At 40.9% G+C, this 17,403-nt stretch overlaps 1 protein-coding gene across 1 annotated transcript in view; it reads right to left on the reverse strand.

Moving 5' to 3' along the window:
• ANKRD28 (ankyrin repeat domain 28) overlaps positions 1–17,403 on the reverse strand; it is a 207,522-nt gene that overhangs the window by 189,894 nt on the left and 225 nt on the right. The gene's annotated exons all lie outside the window — the stretch shown is intronic.

Genomic DNA, 17,403 nt, shown 5'->3' on the forward strand with positions numbered 1-17,403 from the left:
AATATCCTATAATAAGCTATAATGGAAAAATATGAAAAAGAATATAATATGTGTGTGTGTATACATACATGCACAAATATGTATCACTTTGCTATATATACCAGAAAGTAACACATTGTAAGTCAACTACACGTCAAAAATAAATAAATAAATGTTGTGAGTATCAAATAAGAAAAAGATCAAACACTTCTCTGTCATATCAAAACTACTTAAAGATACCACTTAAATACACTCAGCCTTTAGGAATCAGAAAAAAAGGTCAGATGCCAGAAAATGTTAATCTAATGTTTCAATACACACTCCATTCCATACACACAAACAGCAGCAACCTGTTCACCCTCTAACAGTGATTCTCAAATGGATGTTTCACAAACTTCACAGACAGCTCCCGTGGATCCTATTCCACAAGTGTGTAACTCATGAATTTGTAAGTATTTCATGCCTGCAAGGAAGGAGCTACATTTAATAGCTTTTAATCGCTCAAAGAAACAAAGAAGGAATTGCAGAGAAAAAGGCAGATTCATCTTCCTCTTAAGAGCCTGAGGTTTGTCCCTGCCACCTCTAAAACATTCAGAACAAGCTTTGTTCTTTCCTCAAAGCTCTAACTTGAGGCAAGAACTCTATAAAATAAAATCTTCCAATGGCTGCTCCCCAGTTTCAAATTCGACTGTTGAGAACACGAGATAATCCAGGAATTGGCCCTTACATACTATGATAATGATGACCCAAAGAACAGAGCAGGAAATGGAGCTGTTCTGGAGTATTATTAGTATTAAACTTGAAGTAGGCTGGGATAAACTCAGATGCACAGTGTAATCCCTAAACACTAAGAAAAATATAGTTCTTAAAAATCAAACATTTTAAATGGTAAAAAGAAAATACAAAAGGTAACAAAAGAGGAACAGAGGAACAAAAAAGACATGACATATATAAAAAATGAAAAGTAAATGGGAGATGCAAATCCATTTCAAAAATAGCATTAAGTAGGAAAGGATTAAAAAACACTCCATTAAAAAGGCAGATGGCTAGACTAGATTTAAAAAAGCAATGCCCACCTATACGCCACCTACAAGAGAAACTTACAAACAGGTTGAAAGGATGGAAAAAACATACAACATGCAAACAACTATCAGAGAACTGAAGTAGCTCTATTAATATCTGACAAAATATGACTACATAAAAAAGTTACTTGAGATAAAAAGATATTTTATAATATTAAAAGTACCAATGCAATAGAAGATATTAATGAACATAAACATATGCACCTAAAAAGCAGGCCCAAAATAGGGGAAGCAAGAAAATGAGAGAAATGAAAGGAAAAACAGGCAATGAGTAACAGCAACAGACTTCAATACCCTACCCTCTTAAACGTATAGAGCAAGTAAACAGGAAATCAGTAAGAATAACCTGAACAATACTGCTAACTAATGTGATCTATGTGACACATACTCAAGACTCCACCCAGCAACAGAATTCACATTCTTCTCAAGTATGCATGGAGTAAACTCCAGGACAGACTGTATGACAGACAATAAAGTCAAAGTGTTAGTCACTCAGCAGTGTTCGACTCTCTGCAACCCCATGGACTGTAGCCCATCAGGCTCCTCTGTCCATGGGAATTTCCCAGGCAAGGGTACTGGAGTGAGTTGCCATTTTCTTCTCCAGGGGATCTTTCAGTCCCAGGGATAGAACCCAGTTCTCCTGCATTGCAGGTAGATTCTTTACTATCTAAGCCACCAGGGAAGCCCAGACAATATAACAAGTCTCAAATTTAAAAGAACTGAAATGAGACAAAGAATATAAATAATATTCCCCAATCACAATGCAATTAAATTAGAAAACAAACAAAAAATTGGGGAAATCCACCTGGTGGCTCAGATGGTAAGGCATCTGCCTATAATGTGGGAGACCCGGGTTCAATCCCTGAGTTGGGAAGATCTCTTGGAGAAGAAAATGGCAACCCACTCCAGTATTCTCGCCTAGAAAATCCCATGGATGGAGGATCCTGGTAGGCTACAGTCCATGGGGTCTCAAAGGGTTGGTTGGACAAATGTTTGGATACTAAACAAGACATTTATAAAGAACACTTGGGTCAAACACAAAATCATGAGGGAATTTAGTTAGAATGTATTTTCAACTAACTGGAAACAGAATCAAAACATAGGATAGTAAACACAGAAGTATTTAAACGGAACTTTAAAGCTGTACACACCAATATGAGAAAAGGAAAAAAGTATGCTTTTTTCTGATTGCTTAAGATGGAAACCAAGTAAACCCAGAGCAAGCAGAAGAAAAGAAATTATAAATGTAAGAAGGAAAATCAGTATGATGGAAAAGGGAAAAAACAGAAAAAAATCAATAAAATCAAAAGTTCGTTCTCTGAAAAGACCAATAAAATTAACAAATCTATAGCTAGACTGACCAAGAAAAAAAAAAAAAGAAGACAAATTATCTAGGAATGAAAAGGTGTACATCACTGACTTTGGAGAAATTAAAAGGATTATGAGGGAATATTTTAACAATGTCAAGCCAACAAGTTAGATATTACAGATAAAATGAAAAAAATTCCCTCAAAGACACAAACCAACAAAAACTGACTCAAGAGGAAACAGAAAGTCTAAACAGACCTATAGCAAGTGAAGAAACAGAATCAGTAACTTAAAAGACTACCACAAAGAGAAGGTCTGGCCCATATAGCTTCACTGGTGAATTCTACCAAACATTTAATCCTTCACAAACTCTTCTAGAAGAGAGCAGAGAACACTTCACAGTTCATTCTATGAGGCCAGCATCACCCTTATACCAAAGAAAAAGATATCACAAGAGAAAGAGAAACAAAATATTAGCAAGCTAAACCCAGCAGCACACAAAAGGGGTTATATGTGTTTGGTTGTTCTTAAAACATTAAACATAACATTATCATGAATACAGTGTATTAAAAAGCAGAGACAACCCTTTGCTGACAAAGCTCCGATAGTCATAGCTATGTATTTTCCAGTAGTCAAGTATGGATGTGAGAACTGGACTATAAAGAAGGCTGAGCGCTGAAGAATTGATGCTATCAAATTGTGGTGCTGGACTCTTGAGAGTCCCTTGGAGAGCAAGGAAATAAAGCCAGCCAATCCTAAAGGAAATCAACCCTGAATAGATTGGAAGGACTGATAATGAAGCTGAAGCGCCAATAATTTGGCCCCCAGATACGAAGAGCCAACTCACTGGAAAAGACCCTGATGCTCGGAAAGACTGAAGGCAAAAGAAGAGGGAGGCAGAGGATCAGATGGTTAGATAGCATCACCAACTCAACAGATGTGAATCTGAGCAAACTCAGGGAGACAGTGAAGGACAGGGGAGACTGGTGTGCTGCAGTCCATGGGGTTTTATTTACTTTTTTTTGTCCATGGGGTTTTAAGGAGGCAGACACCACTTAGTGACCAAACAACAATCATGTAATTCAGCAACTTGACTCATATGAATCTTCTCAAGAGAAATTAAAACACACATCTACACACATTGAAGGTTTGTGGCAACCCTGCACTGTAAAATGATGGTTCACATTTTTTAGCAATAAAGTATTTTTAAATTAAGATATATATATTGTTTTTTCAGGCATAATGCTGTTGCACACTTAATACATTACAGCACGGTATAAACGTAACTTATACATGCACTGGGAAACCAACCAGTTGTGTGACTTGTTTTTTTGATATACTAGCTTTACTGCAGTGGTCTGGAGTCAAACCTGCAATATCTCCAAGATGTACCTACAAATTGTTTTTGTTGTTTTTTGTTTAGTCACCAGGTCATGTCCAACTCTCTTGCGACCCCATAGACTGTAGCCTGCCAAGCTCCTCTGTCCATGGGATTTCCCAGGCAAGGATACTGGAATGGGTTGCCATTTCCTTCTCCAGGGGATATTCCTGATCCAGGGGTTGAACCCACTTCTCCTGCATTGGCAGGCAGATTCTTTACCAGTGAGTCACCAAGCAAGCTCCATACTTGCAAATTATAGCGGTTGCCTAAGGCTGAGAGGGCTTCCCACATGGCTCAGGGCTAAAGAACTACCTGTCAATGCAGGGGACGCAAGAGACAGGAGCTTGATCCCTGAGTCAGAAAGATCCCCTGGAGAAAGAAATGGCAATCCACTCCAGTATTCTTGCTGGAAAAATCCCATCGACAGAGGAGCCTGGCAGGCTAAAAAGTCCATGGGGGTCACAAAGACTCAGACATGACTGAGCACCCACACAGCGCAAAGGTTGAGAGAGGAGAGGAGGCCAGGAGAAACGCAGGTAACTGCTCGCTGGCACAAGGTTTCTTTCTGAGGTGATAAAAATGCTCCAAAATTAGACTGACAGTTGCAAAACCCAGTGAATTTACTAAAAAACAAACAAAACAACACACTGAACTATTAATTATTTAATAGGTAGATTTTCTGAATTAGATCTCAAAAAGATATTAAAAACAAACTCCAGCTTCAGTCTGTTGGCCCAAGATCATACAGTCAGAAAGCGGCAGAGCTAAGTTCCAAACTCGTCTTTTAATACAGTAGCAGTTGCCATTTACCAAGTGCCAACTATGTGCCAGGGTTTTACACACTCTCATTTAATTCAATAATTCTGGGAGGAAGACACAACTACCTTCCATTTCTAGGTGAGGAAACACAAACTTAAGTGAAATAACTTGCCCCAAGTCACAGAGCAGATAAATTAATGAGCTAGAAGTATATGTTCCAGCATTCCAGACAGTCAGTTAAGACATCATACTTGTTCTCCATATCCATGAATGACATCTATTATTATTTACTTAGCATTTAAGTGATTTGCTCCTCTTGCCTGAGAAAGCCACGGAAAAGAATGAAGCTATAACCTGAGAGGGTAAAACCGAGGCTACAGACAGGAGTAGAAAAGGTAGCAGATGAGAACTTAAGACTGACATACTGGCACCCAGGGGAGGAACTGCACATGAAGCACCCACTGAGAGACAAGGCCTGCTGAGAAGGGGGCACAGCCTGATGGACAGACTGCAAGAGGCAGCAGACCAAGATGAATGGGATGAGACTGAGGCATAAGTCAGGAGTTGAGCCCGAGGTGCCAAAGGACTCAGAAAGGAGACTGAGGTAGAAAACCAGAGACGAAAGCTGACCAGGCATGACTAGAACAAAAGGGTGCAGTGGAAGAGCCGGGAGACCCTCAGAGACGCCATAGGAAAAGCTGTCCCATGATTCAGAAAACACAACCCTAGCCAGTACTGCTCAAGTCAGCAGGTCAAGTTTCTCAAGAGGTCTGTGTATGGCCAAATTGAACCTAGCCAACTAGGTGAAGTAGGTCCTAACACAGCAAAGCACAGGTGTGGGTGAAGAAACAGGATAACCGATGATGAAAGACATTATGGTCAGAGAAAAGGAATCCCAAGCTCAAAACTGAGGCTTCTAGGTGCTGAGGAAACTAGGTGAAGGGTAGGGAGTTTTTTTTTTATAAATAGAACCTGGAATCTTAGTAGGTGGAACATTGCTAGCAAGGAAAGAAAACACATCGAAGTTAATTAAGCAGCATCTCAAAAGCAATAATTCAGTAGCCAAAACACAGGAGGTTCTAAACCAGTAAAGCACCAGGACATTCAAAACAATCCAGATATTACTGATCATCTCTAAAAGTTAAACAATCGAGTCAGTACATCTAAATTTAAGTGAAGATGATTTACAGAAATGCAGCTTTATGATAAAAGATAAAGTGAAGGATGATTTGTTTCATTAAGGGACTATTTAAAATAAGTTTCTTTAAAATAGCAAGGTCACTCACTGTTAAATAAGTGGTTTAACCATATACACAAATTTCCAGAGCATTTCTACAGTACACCTATACAGTGTTTCATTTAGAACTCTTAACCAGTTTCTGAGTTGGGAAAGACTCCTTTTAGGTTCCCTCTCTGACCCGCTATAGTATCAGCTGAGAATGTCTGCAGGCTACAGTCCCCCATTCTCCTCAACTGAGGTCTCTGGATTCCAGACATCTCTGTTTGAATCATTTAACCAACAGACATGCTGGTTTTTAACTTACCTGCCTATACCTTGGATTAGGCTACTTACTGGCTCTACACGAGTAATTCCACACTTGCTATTCCAATTTGCTCAACTGGCTTCAACCCCACTGCCCACCCTTCAGGCAGCAGTTTGCTCCTACATCCCTTAACAGCCAGCTGTTGCTAACTCTGAAGTCCAACTAACTTCATTTCTTCAGGACGTGACTGTGCCTTCCCTTGTTGTCTGAAGTTCTCCCAGAGACTCTCTTCTCACTCCTGGCGTGACCCAGTCTGACACCCTGGAACTACACACGGCCTAGCACACAAGCTTTCGAAAAGGGGGGAACCACCCACCACTCAGAGAACTAACAGAGAAGCTCTTGTTTACCATCTACATACATACACACCACATACATATATAAAATCTTTAAAAGCTGTTTGAATGATCTGATTTTACCCTAATTAATCTACACTAATAAAAACATAATACTAAAGATAGCTAAGTAGGTCCTTTCTGACTTTCATCCTTCCTAATCCGAGAGTTTCCTCAAACGAAAAAGAGGAGGAAATGCAATCAATAAGTTATTTCTTAAAAAACAAACAAAAAAAACAAGTTAACTGCAGGAAAAGTTTCACGATTTAATCTGCATCAACACTAAGATTTGCAGTTCTCCTTAATAAAATATTTGATCCTTTTTTGGTGGCAAAGATTAAGGAAAAACATGTTCAAATGAAATATCCCCATATAACACCAATTCACCAAAAATATACTTGTAGTTTTTGCTCCTCTAAAAGGATATTTTACTCAGGCTATGTATGGCTCTTGTCCACCACGAATGAGAGAAAACAATATTACAAGAGGAACATGAGTAAACAAAATCTCATTAAAATACACTTTAAGGATCCCCAACTCCACAATTGGGTTCAGTTAGCCATTTGTCCCTTTGATGGTCTCAAAGCACAAGTAGCATAACTGTTCTTATCTAATTCCAGATTTTCCCATACCAGAAAAGAGCCCCTGTTTTATATATAGACATATCTCCATTTTCAAGGACCAGCAGGTAGCAGGCATACAGAAGTTTGTTATCTAATAATATAACCAGAATGTTAATTATAATAATTTCCATGAAAATAATTACAAGGAAAACAGCATATATATATACATATATATACACACACACACATATATGGTGGTCTGGAAGTTAACAACTGAAGACTAACCTATCAAATTATTGTTGCTGTTATTTTAGTTGCTAAGTCATATCACTCTTCGGCGACCCCATGGACTGCAGCCCACCAGGTTCCTCTGTCAATGGAATTTCCCAGGCAAGAATTCTGGAATGGGATCTTCCTGACCCAGAGATAGAACCCACATCTCCTGCACTGGCAGGCAGATTCTTTACCACTGAGCCGCCAGGAAAGCCCAACCTACCAGATACATGAATTTAAAAATACAAATAACACAAACCAGGGCAACTGCTTCTAAATTATAACTTGGATAATAATCTAAGAAGTTATATCAATTAAAGTTACAGTGTGTGTTTTAATAAATAAATCCCCAAACTGTGGCATAATATGCGTGCTTAGTCACTCAGTCACGTCAGACTCTGCAACCCCATGATACTGCAGTCCGCCAGGCACCTCTGTCCATGGGGATTATCCAGGCAAGAATACTGGAGTGGGTTGCCACGCCCTCCTCCGGGGGATCTTCCTGACCTGGAGACTGAACCCAGGTCTCTGCACTGCAGATGGATTCTTTACCGTCTGATCCAGATGGCCTAACATAATAGTTAATTTTTATTTCACGTCTTTAGAGTTTACCAGGTTAAGTTCAGTTCAGTTCAGTTCACTCAGTCATGTCTGACTCTTTGTGACCCCATGAACCGCAGCACGCCAGGCCTCCCTGTCCATCACCAACTGCCGGGGTCAACCCAAACCCATGTCCATTCAGTCGGTGATGCCATCCAACCATCTCATCCTCTGTCATCTCCTTCTCCTCCTGCCCTCAATCCCTCCCAGCATCAGGGTCTTTTCCAATGAGTCAGCACTTCACATCAGGTGGCCAAAGTATTGGAGTTTCGGCTTCAACACCAGTCCTTCCAATGAACACCCAGGACTGATCTCCTTTAGGATGGCCTGGTTGGATCTCCTTGCAGTCCAAGGGACTCTCAAGAGTCTTCTCCAGCACCACAGTTCAAAAGCATCAATTCTCCAGCGCTCAGCCTTCTTTATAGTCCAACTCTCACATCCATACATGACTACTGGAAAAACCATAGCCTTGACTAGACGGACCTTTGTTCGCAAAGTAATGTCTCTGCTTTTTAATATGCTGTCTAGGTTGGTCATAACTTTCCTTCTGAGGAGTAGGCGTCTTTTAATTTCATGGCTGTAATCACCATCTGCAGTAATTCTGGAGCCCCAAAAAATAAAGTCAGCCACCGTTTCCACTGTTTCCCCATCTATTTGCCATGAAGTGACAAGACCGGATCTTAGTTCTCTGAATGTTGAGCTTTAAGCCAACTTTTTCACTCTCCTCTTTCACTTTCATCAAGAGGCTCTTTAGTTCTTCTTCACTTTCTGCCATAAGGGTGGTGCCATCTACATATCTAAGTTACTGATATTTTTCCCGGCAATCTTGATTCCAGCTTGTGTTTCTTCCAGCCCAGCATTTCTCATGATGTACTCTGCATATAAGCTAAATAATATATCAAGAATTCTTATCTAATGAACATTAACCAACAAGGCAGACAAAGATGGCGCCTACACACACACACACAAATCCCAAAGTGAAAGCTATTATCCTTTAGTATTACTGCAAACAAAATTTAATTCAATATGAAACAAACTCAGAAAATGGAAACAAAAACATCCAATCCAAATTATAAATATGTACACAGAGGCAGTAAAACAGCATAAAAGTATATACTTTTTTTTAAAATTCTTAAACATATTATAAAAGTTTATGACCAAATGATTCATGCTACTACATGGATGAACCATAAAAATACTATGTTAAGTGACAGAAGTCAGACATAAAAGGACACATGCTGTATGATTCCATTTATATGAAATATAGACAAATTTATAGAGACAGAAAGTGATTACTGACTGCTAGGGGTTAGGAGGAGGGGAAAACAAAGAGTGACTGCTAACAGCTTTACTGCTAGCAGTGATGAAATGTTCTAGAATTAGGTTATGGCTGTACAATTCTGTGAATAAAAAACTACTGAACACTTTAAAGGATGAATTTCATGGTATGCAAATTATATCTCAATTTTTTTAATATTTATGACCACTTTCACTATTTTATCTCAAAGAAAACTGTTTCTTAATAGGAATCTTATTGTATAATAGTTTGCTTCTTCAAGTTGATCTACACTAGAGGTTATAAACTGGTCCTCTCAGTTCACTTCATTACTCAGTTGTGACAGACTTTTTACGACCCCATGAACTGCAGCACACCAGGGTTCCTTGTGCTTCACCAACTCCCGGAGCTTGCTGAAACTCATGTCCAGCAGTCGGTGATACCATCCAACCATCTCATCCTCTGTCGTCCCCTTCTCATCCTGCCTTCAATCCTTCCCAGCATCAGGGTCTTTTCAAATGAGTTGGTTCTTTGCATCTCTTTGTAGGTGGCCAAAATATCGAAGCTTCAGCATCAGTCCTTCCAATGAATATTCAGGACTGATTACCTTTAGGATTGATAGGTTTGATTTTGCAGTCCAAGGGACTCTCAAGAGTCTTCTCCAACACCACAGTTCAAAAACATCACTTCTTCAGCGCTCAGCTTTCTTTATGGTCCAACTCTCACATCCATACATGACTACCAGAAAAACCATAGCTTTGACTGGACGAACCTTTGTTGCAAAGTAATGTCTCTGCTTTCTAATATGCTGCCTAGTCTGGTCATAGCTTTTCTTCCAAGGAGCAAGCATCTTTAAGTTTCATGGTTGCAGTCACCACTGCAGTGATTTGGGAGCCCAAGAAAATAAAGCCACTCACTGTTTCCATTGTTTCCCCATCTATTTGCCATGAAGTGATGGAACTGGATGCCATCATCTTCGTTTTTTGAATATTGAGTTTTAAGCCAGGTTTTTCAATCCTTTCACTTTCATCAACAGGCTCTTTAATTTCTCTTTGCTTTCTGCCGTAAGGATGGTGTCATCTCCATAACTGAGGTTACTGATGTTTCTCCCGGCAATCTTGATTGCAGCTTGTATGTCATCCAGCCCAACATATAGCATGATTTACTCTGCATATAAGTTCTGCATATAAGTTAAATAAGCAGGGTGACAATATACAGCCTTGACATACTCCTTTCCCAATTTGGAACCAGTCTGTTGTTCCATGTCCAGTTCTAACTGTTGCTTCCTGACCTGCATAGAGATTGCTCAGGAGGCAGGTCAGGTGGTGTGGTAATCCCATCTCTTGAAGAATTTTCCACAGTTTGTTGTGATCCACACAGTCAAAGGCTTTGGTATGGTCAATAAAGCAGAAGTAGATGTTTTTCTGGAACTCTCTTGCTTTTTCGATGATCTGAGCAATGTTGGCAATCTGATCTCTGGTTTCTCTGCCGTTGAACAGCTTGAACATCTGGAAGTTCTTGGTTCACATACTGTTGAAGTCTGGCTTGGAGACCTTTGAGCATTATTTTGTTAGCATGTGAAATGAGTGCAATTGTGCGGTAGTTTGAACATTCTTTGGCATTGCCTTTCTTTGGGATTGGAATTAAAACTGACCTTTTCCAATCCTGTGGCCACTGGTGAGTTTTCCAAATTTGCTGGCATATTGAATGCAGCACTTTAACAGCATCATCTTTTAGGACTTGAAATAGCTCGGGTGGAATTCCATCACCTCTACTAACTTTGTTCGTAGAGATGCTTCCTAAGGCCCACTTGACTTTGCATTCCAGAATGTCTGGCTCTAAGCAAGTGATCATACCATTGTGGTTATCTGGGACAAGATCTTTTTTGTATAGTTCTGCGTATTCTTGCCACCTTTTCTTAATATCGTCTGCTTCTTTTAGGTCCATACCTTTTCTGTCCTTTCTTGTGCTCATCTTTGCATGAAATGTTCCCTTGGTATCTCTAATTTTCTTGAAGAGATCTCTAGTCTTTCCCATTCTATTGTTTTCCTCTATTTCTTTGCACTGATCACAGAGAAGGCATTCTTCTCTCTCCTTGCTATTCTCTGGAACTCTGCATTCCCTACTAACCCCCTTTTACAACCACAGCTTTAAGATTTCCTCAGTGGTAACTACCAACTTGCCAACATTTATAAATAGAAATTTTTCATAAGAATCTGTATTTCTGGCTTCCTACAAAAAAACTGGAGTTTTCAAAATACTAGGCACATTGTTGCCCGGCAACAATGGACTGGAGCTGATTAGCAGCTAACATACCTGTTATCTGCCATGATCTCCATCATTCCCTATTGTCTCCTAGATACTGAAGCCAAGTATCAGCTGCCATTCAGCTCCCTGTTTGTGAGTTTTTATCCCTTATCCAAACAAAGACCACCTACCTTTCTTATTAACATATACTATGAATCACTGCTGATAAAATATAACCCTGTAATTGGCCTAAGGGTACAAACTTCCAGCTATAAGATGAGAAAGTTCTGGAGATCTAGTGAACAGCGCTGTGAGTATAATTTACAATGCTCTGTTGTATATACACAATTGAAAGTTGCTATAAGACATACACCTTAAATACTGAAAGTTGTTACAAGACATAGATCTTAAATATTATTTATACATAAAATGATAATTATATGAAGGGACAGATGTGACTGTAGCGATGAAATTAAAAGATGCTTGCTCCTTGGGAGGAAAGCTATGACAAACTTAGCGTATTAAAAAGCAGAGACATCACTTTGCCGACAAAGGTCCAGATAGTCAAGGTATGGTTTTTCCAGTAGTTATGTATGGATGTGAGAGTTGGACCATAAAGAAGGCTGAGCACAGAAGAATGGATGCTTTCGAATTATGGTGGTGAATGCTTTCGAATTTGTGGTGCTGAAAAAGACTCCTGAGAGTCCCTTGGATTGCAAGGAGATCTAACCAGTCAGTCCTAAAGGAAATCAACCCTGAATATTCATTGAAAGGACTAATGCCAAAGCTAAAGCTTTGATACTTTGGCCACCAGATGCAAAGAGCTGATTCACTGGAAAAGACCCTGATGCTGGGAAAGATCGAAGGCAAAAGGAGAAATGGGTGGCAGAGGATGAGATGGTTAAGACAGCATCACCAACTGAGTGGATGCAAATCTGAGCAAACTCCAGAAGATAGTGAAGGACAAAGGAGCCTGGCATACTGCAGTCTGTGCGGTTGCAAAGAGTGAGACACAACTTAGCAACTGAACAACAACATGGAAGTGTTGACTAACTTACCGTAGTAACCCATTTCACAATATATTCATGTATCAGGGCAGTGTTGTACACCTCAAAGTCACATATGTTATGTATGAATAATATCTCAATAAAGTTGGAAAATGTACAAAAAAGATCTTCACGACCCAGATAATCACAATGGTATGACCACTCACACTCACCTAGAGCCAGACATCCTGGAATGTGAAGTCAAGTGGGCCCTAGGAAGCATCACTAAGAACAAAGCTAGTGGAGGTGATGGAATTCCAGTTGAGCTATTTCAAATTCTAAAAGAAGATGCTGTGAAAGTGCTGCACTCAATAAGTCAGCAAATTTGGAAAATTCAGCAGTGGCCACAGGATTGGAAAAGGTCAGTTTTAATTCCAACCCCAAAGAAAGGAAATGCCAAAGAATGCTCAAACTACCACACAATTGCACTCATCTCACACACTAGAAAAGTAATGCTCAAAATTCTCCAAGCCAGGCTTCAGTAATACGTGAACCGTGAACAATACATGAACCGTGAACTTCCAGATGTTCAAGCTGGTTTTAGAAAAGGCAGAGGAACCAGAGATCAAACTGCCAACATCCGCTGGATCATTAAAAAAGCAAGAGAGTTCCAGAAAAACATCTATTTCTGCTTTATTGACTATGCCAAAGCCTTTGACTGTGTGGATCACAACAAACTGTAGAAAGTTCTGAAAGAGATGGGAATACCAGACCACCTGACCTGCCTCTTGAGAAACCTGTATGCAGGTCAGGGAGCAACAGTTAGAACTGGACATGGAACAACAGACTGGTTCCAAATAGGAAAAGGAGTACGTCAAGACTGTATATTGTCACCCTGCTTATTTAACTTATATGCAGAGTAGATCATGAGAAACACTGGGCTGGAAGAATCACAAGCTGGAATTAAGACTGCCAGGAAAAATATCAATAACCTCAGATATGCAGATGACACCACCCTTATGGCAGAAAGCGAAGAAGAACTAAAGAGCCTCTTGATGAAAGTGAAAGAGAGTGGAAAAACTGGCTTAAAGCTCAACATTCAGAAAACTAAGATCATGGCCTTTGGTACCATCACTTCATGGCAAACAGACGGGGAAACAGTGGAAACGGTGGCTGACTTTATTTTGGGGGGCTCAAAAATCACTGCAGATTTTGACTGCAGCCATGAAATTAAAAGATGCTTACTCCTCGGGAGGAAAGTTATGACCAACCTAGACAGCATATTAAAAAGCAGAGACATTACTTTGCGAACAAAGGTCCGTCTAGTCAAGGCTATGGTTTTTCCAGTAGTCATGTATGGATGTGAGAGTTGGACTATAAAGAAAGCTGAGCGCAGAAGAATTGATGCTTTTGAACTGTGGTGTTGGAGAAGACTCTTGAGAGTCCCTTGGACTGCAAGGAGATCCAACCAGGCCATCCTAAAGGAGATCAGTCCTGGGTGTTCACTGGAAGGACTGACGTTGAAGCGGAAACTCCAATATTTTGGCCACCTGATGCAAAGAGTTGACTCATTGGAAAAGACCCTGATGCTGGGAGGGATTGAGGGCAGGAGGAGAAGGGGACAACAGAGGATGAGATGGTTGAATGGCATCACCAACAGGATGGATATGGCTTTGGGTTGACTCTGGCAGTTGGTGATGGATAAGGAGGCCTGGGGTGCTGCGGTTCATCGGGTCGGAAAGAGTCGGACACGACTGAGCAACTGAACTGAACTAAAAAGTTGGAAAATTAATAAATTTTAAATGCAACCATGCAAGGAGAAAAAAACTTGACAGTGACACCTGTTGAATAGAATCCTGCAACTGTTACAGATTCATGCTGTATAAACACATCAAAGTGGGAAAAAAGTCAAGAGAAAAAATTTATGTTTCCACTCCTACAAACAGCAGACATTCCTTTTATTTCATTTACAGTTATTTCACATACTAATAAAAAATAATACAATAACTTCTTACCCCCATACTGGGGTTGGCACAAAATGAGGGAGGGCTGTCTCATTCACTGACTGGAGAGGAAAGCAAATTACTGTGTTTATTCATGGATTCTACATTTAAATCAACTAGAACCCCCCTGATGCTTATGTGTACAAAGAAAAATAACCCCTACCCATGTTTAGTTTCTATGTAACAGACTGTATTAACAATGGAAAAAAGCAAAATACAGTGTAAATATGGAAATAGCAGAGAAAAGCTCAAATGAAAATGAAGACTGAGTAAAATGCTGTCAAACACCTTCCAGCTATAAAATTCTGTGTACTTAAACAGATCTCCTTTCCTCCAAGTAAAATAATTCATCTAACTGAATGGCCTGTTCGTAAATGGAAAAGGTTAAAATGGTATTTTCGGGCTTCCCTGGGGGCTCAGTTGTTAAGAATTCACCTGCCAATGCAGGAGACAGGGGTTCAATCTCTGATCCGGGAAGATCAAAATGCCGAGGATCAACTAGGCATGTGGGCCACAATTACTGAGCCTGCGCTCTCGAGTTTGGGAGCTGCAATTACTGAAGCCTGCGGGCCCTAGAGTCTGTGCTCCACAGCAAGAGAAACCACTGCAATGAAAAGTCTGTGCACCACAAATAGAGAGTATCAGGGCTCGGTGGTCAAGAATTTGCAAGCCAATGCGGGGGACTCAAGATGGGGTTAGACTCCTGGGTGGGAAAGATCCTTGGGAGAAGGAAATGGCAACTCACTCAGGTATTCTTGCCTGAAAAATTCCATGGACAGAGGAAGCTGGTGGGCTACAGTACATGGGGGTTGCAAAGAGCTGGACACGACTAAGCATGCACCCGTTCACCTAAAGCCAGTGCGGCAACGAAGACACCCAGCACAGCCAAAAATAAGTAAAATTATTTTTTAAAAATATATTTGCATTCCACTTCACTTTTACCATCACTTTCAATAGCTAATAAAATATCAACATACAAGATGACTTCTAAAAGTGGTTAATCCCTTTAAACCAGGCAAAAACAAACTCACTTGTAGAAGTCTTCCAAAAGACAGACCAAATGAGCCAACTACTAGTAGTTTAGAGGTAAACCCTAATGCTCTTTCCCCCATCTGAGCCATGCCACTTCATTAACTTGCCCAAATATCAAGTTTACAGGTGACATTTTACATATCATCCTTAGTTCAGTTCAGTCACTCAGTCATGTCCGACCCTTTGCGACCCCATGGACTGCAGCACGCCAGGCCTCCCAGTCCATCACCAACTCCCGGAGCTAGCTCAAACTCACGTCCATCTCAAACTCACGTCCATTGAGTCGGTGATATCATCCAACCATCTCATCCTCTGTCTTCCCCTTCTCCTCCCGCCTTCAATCTTTCCCAGCATCAGGGTCTGTTCAAATGAAAAATCTTTATCATCCTTACCATGGAGTACTCATGGATATTATCTAAAACTGGAGTAGCATCACAAATGCTTCATAACTGCAATTCCTAAATACACAAAAACAGAAGTGCACCTGGTTTTTATGTGCAACTGAAAATACAACCGTTTCTGTAAAATGAGGTGCTCTCTTTACTAAAAGTTCACAAATTTCTAATGCACACAATGATCCAAATAACTTTCTTCAAAAGTGTAGGACCAGAAACAAAAACTGTTATCTCAACTATAAGTTATGGAAACACAAGGCGCCATTGGATCGGTAAAGATTAGCAGAGTACCTAGATTTCACACCATTAAAAGCATAACGTGAATTAACTGTACAGTAATTAGCAGGAATTGGTTTATGCTTTACCTGTTATTCTTTAATAGTGCTGCCCCATAGAACTTTGTGATGATATAGATGCTCCACATCCGTGCTGTGCAACACCAATCAAGTGCCACACAGGGTATGGGACACTTGAAATGTGGCTAGCAGGAATGAAGAACTGAATTTATTTTATTTAAAATCAAAGTTAATTTAAATTTGTTGCTACCTGGGCTACTGGCTATCATATTGGACAATGCGGTTCAACAATTTGAAATACAATGTATAAACTTGACTAAACGCTAAAGTTTTTTAAAGTATCAAGTCCTGACGACCTTAACACCGACTAAAACCTTCCTGATACCAAATGATACATACACAAGTTCAACCATCGGCCTCCACAGAAAAGTCACTAATGACATGACACTACTTAGATTCAAATTTTTAAGGTACAATATTTGCTAAGAGACAATATTGAAAAACACATCTCAAGTTTTTCCCCACCGTTTCTCAAAAGGGGAATTCACTTCCGAAACAGTTTCCCAATGCATCCAACTACCTTCCCTTTAAACCTGCTCAATACCTTCTGTTCAGAAAAACAAATGGCAAAAAAACAAATCTCAGCACGAGTAAGTCTACTGCGATTCGGTGTATTTCACACGTTCATTTCCCTTTTCTTTCAGAGGAGATTTCAAATGTTTGCATTGCCTAGAGTCTTGCCACCCATCGTTCAACGTTTTAAGGTAGACAAATCATTCCGATATCGTGGCTATTTCGTCCCTAGACACAAAAGTATCTCCCCCATCAAAGAGTGTCACGACTCTTTCCCGCACTTCAGGTGTTCGTGAACCCGCTCTTCCTGAGTCAAGAAAAGTAACCAAGATGGTGCACAAAACGTCAGAAGAAAATGAGTCTGGGAACTTGCACGCTGAATAACTTAGTCCTTGAGCGGAAAAAAAAAAAAAAAAATCAACCTCCTTTGACCCGGAGAGGCGGCCTCCAACTTACCCGGCGACGCCAACACGCGAGCAAGGTCGTGACCCACGGTCCCGGCCGCGGGCGGCGCCCGGGCCGGGCGGCGGGAAGCCACCTGTTAGGCCCCGGCCTCACTCACCTGGAGGAGCGAAGGCGCGGATCCGGACGCGGGCGCCCGGCGCGAGCGCGGACCCGCCCCTCAGGCGGCGGCGGCGGCGGCGGCGGTCGGAGGCGGCGGCACGTGGGCTCCCCCGGGCCGGGCGGCTCTGACAGGCGGGCCTCCGCGACCCCCGGGGCGTCCCCGCCGGCCTCGCGCCGCCCAGCCCAGCGGGCGCCCCGCGGCCCGCC

The sequence above is a fragment of the Cervus canadensis genome, chromosome 7 (genome assembly GCF_019320065.1).
Source record: "Cervus canadensis isolate Bull #8, Minnesota chromosome 7, ASM1932006v1, whole genome shotgun sequence".
In the NCBI taxonomy this organism is placed as follows: Eukaryota; Metazoa; Chordata; class Mammalia; order Artiodactyla; family Cervidae; genus Cervus; species Cervus canadensis.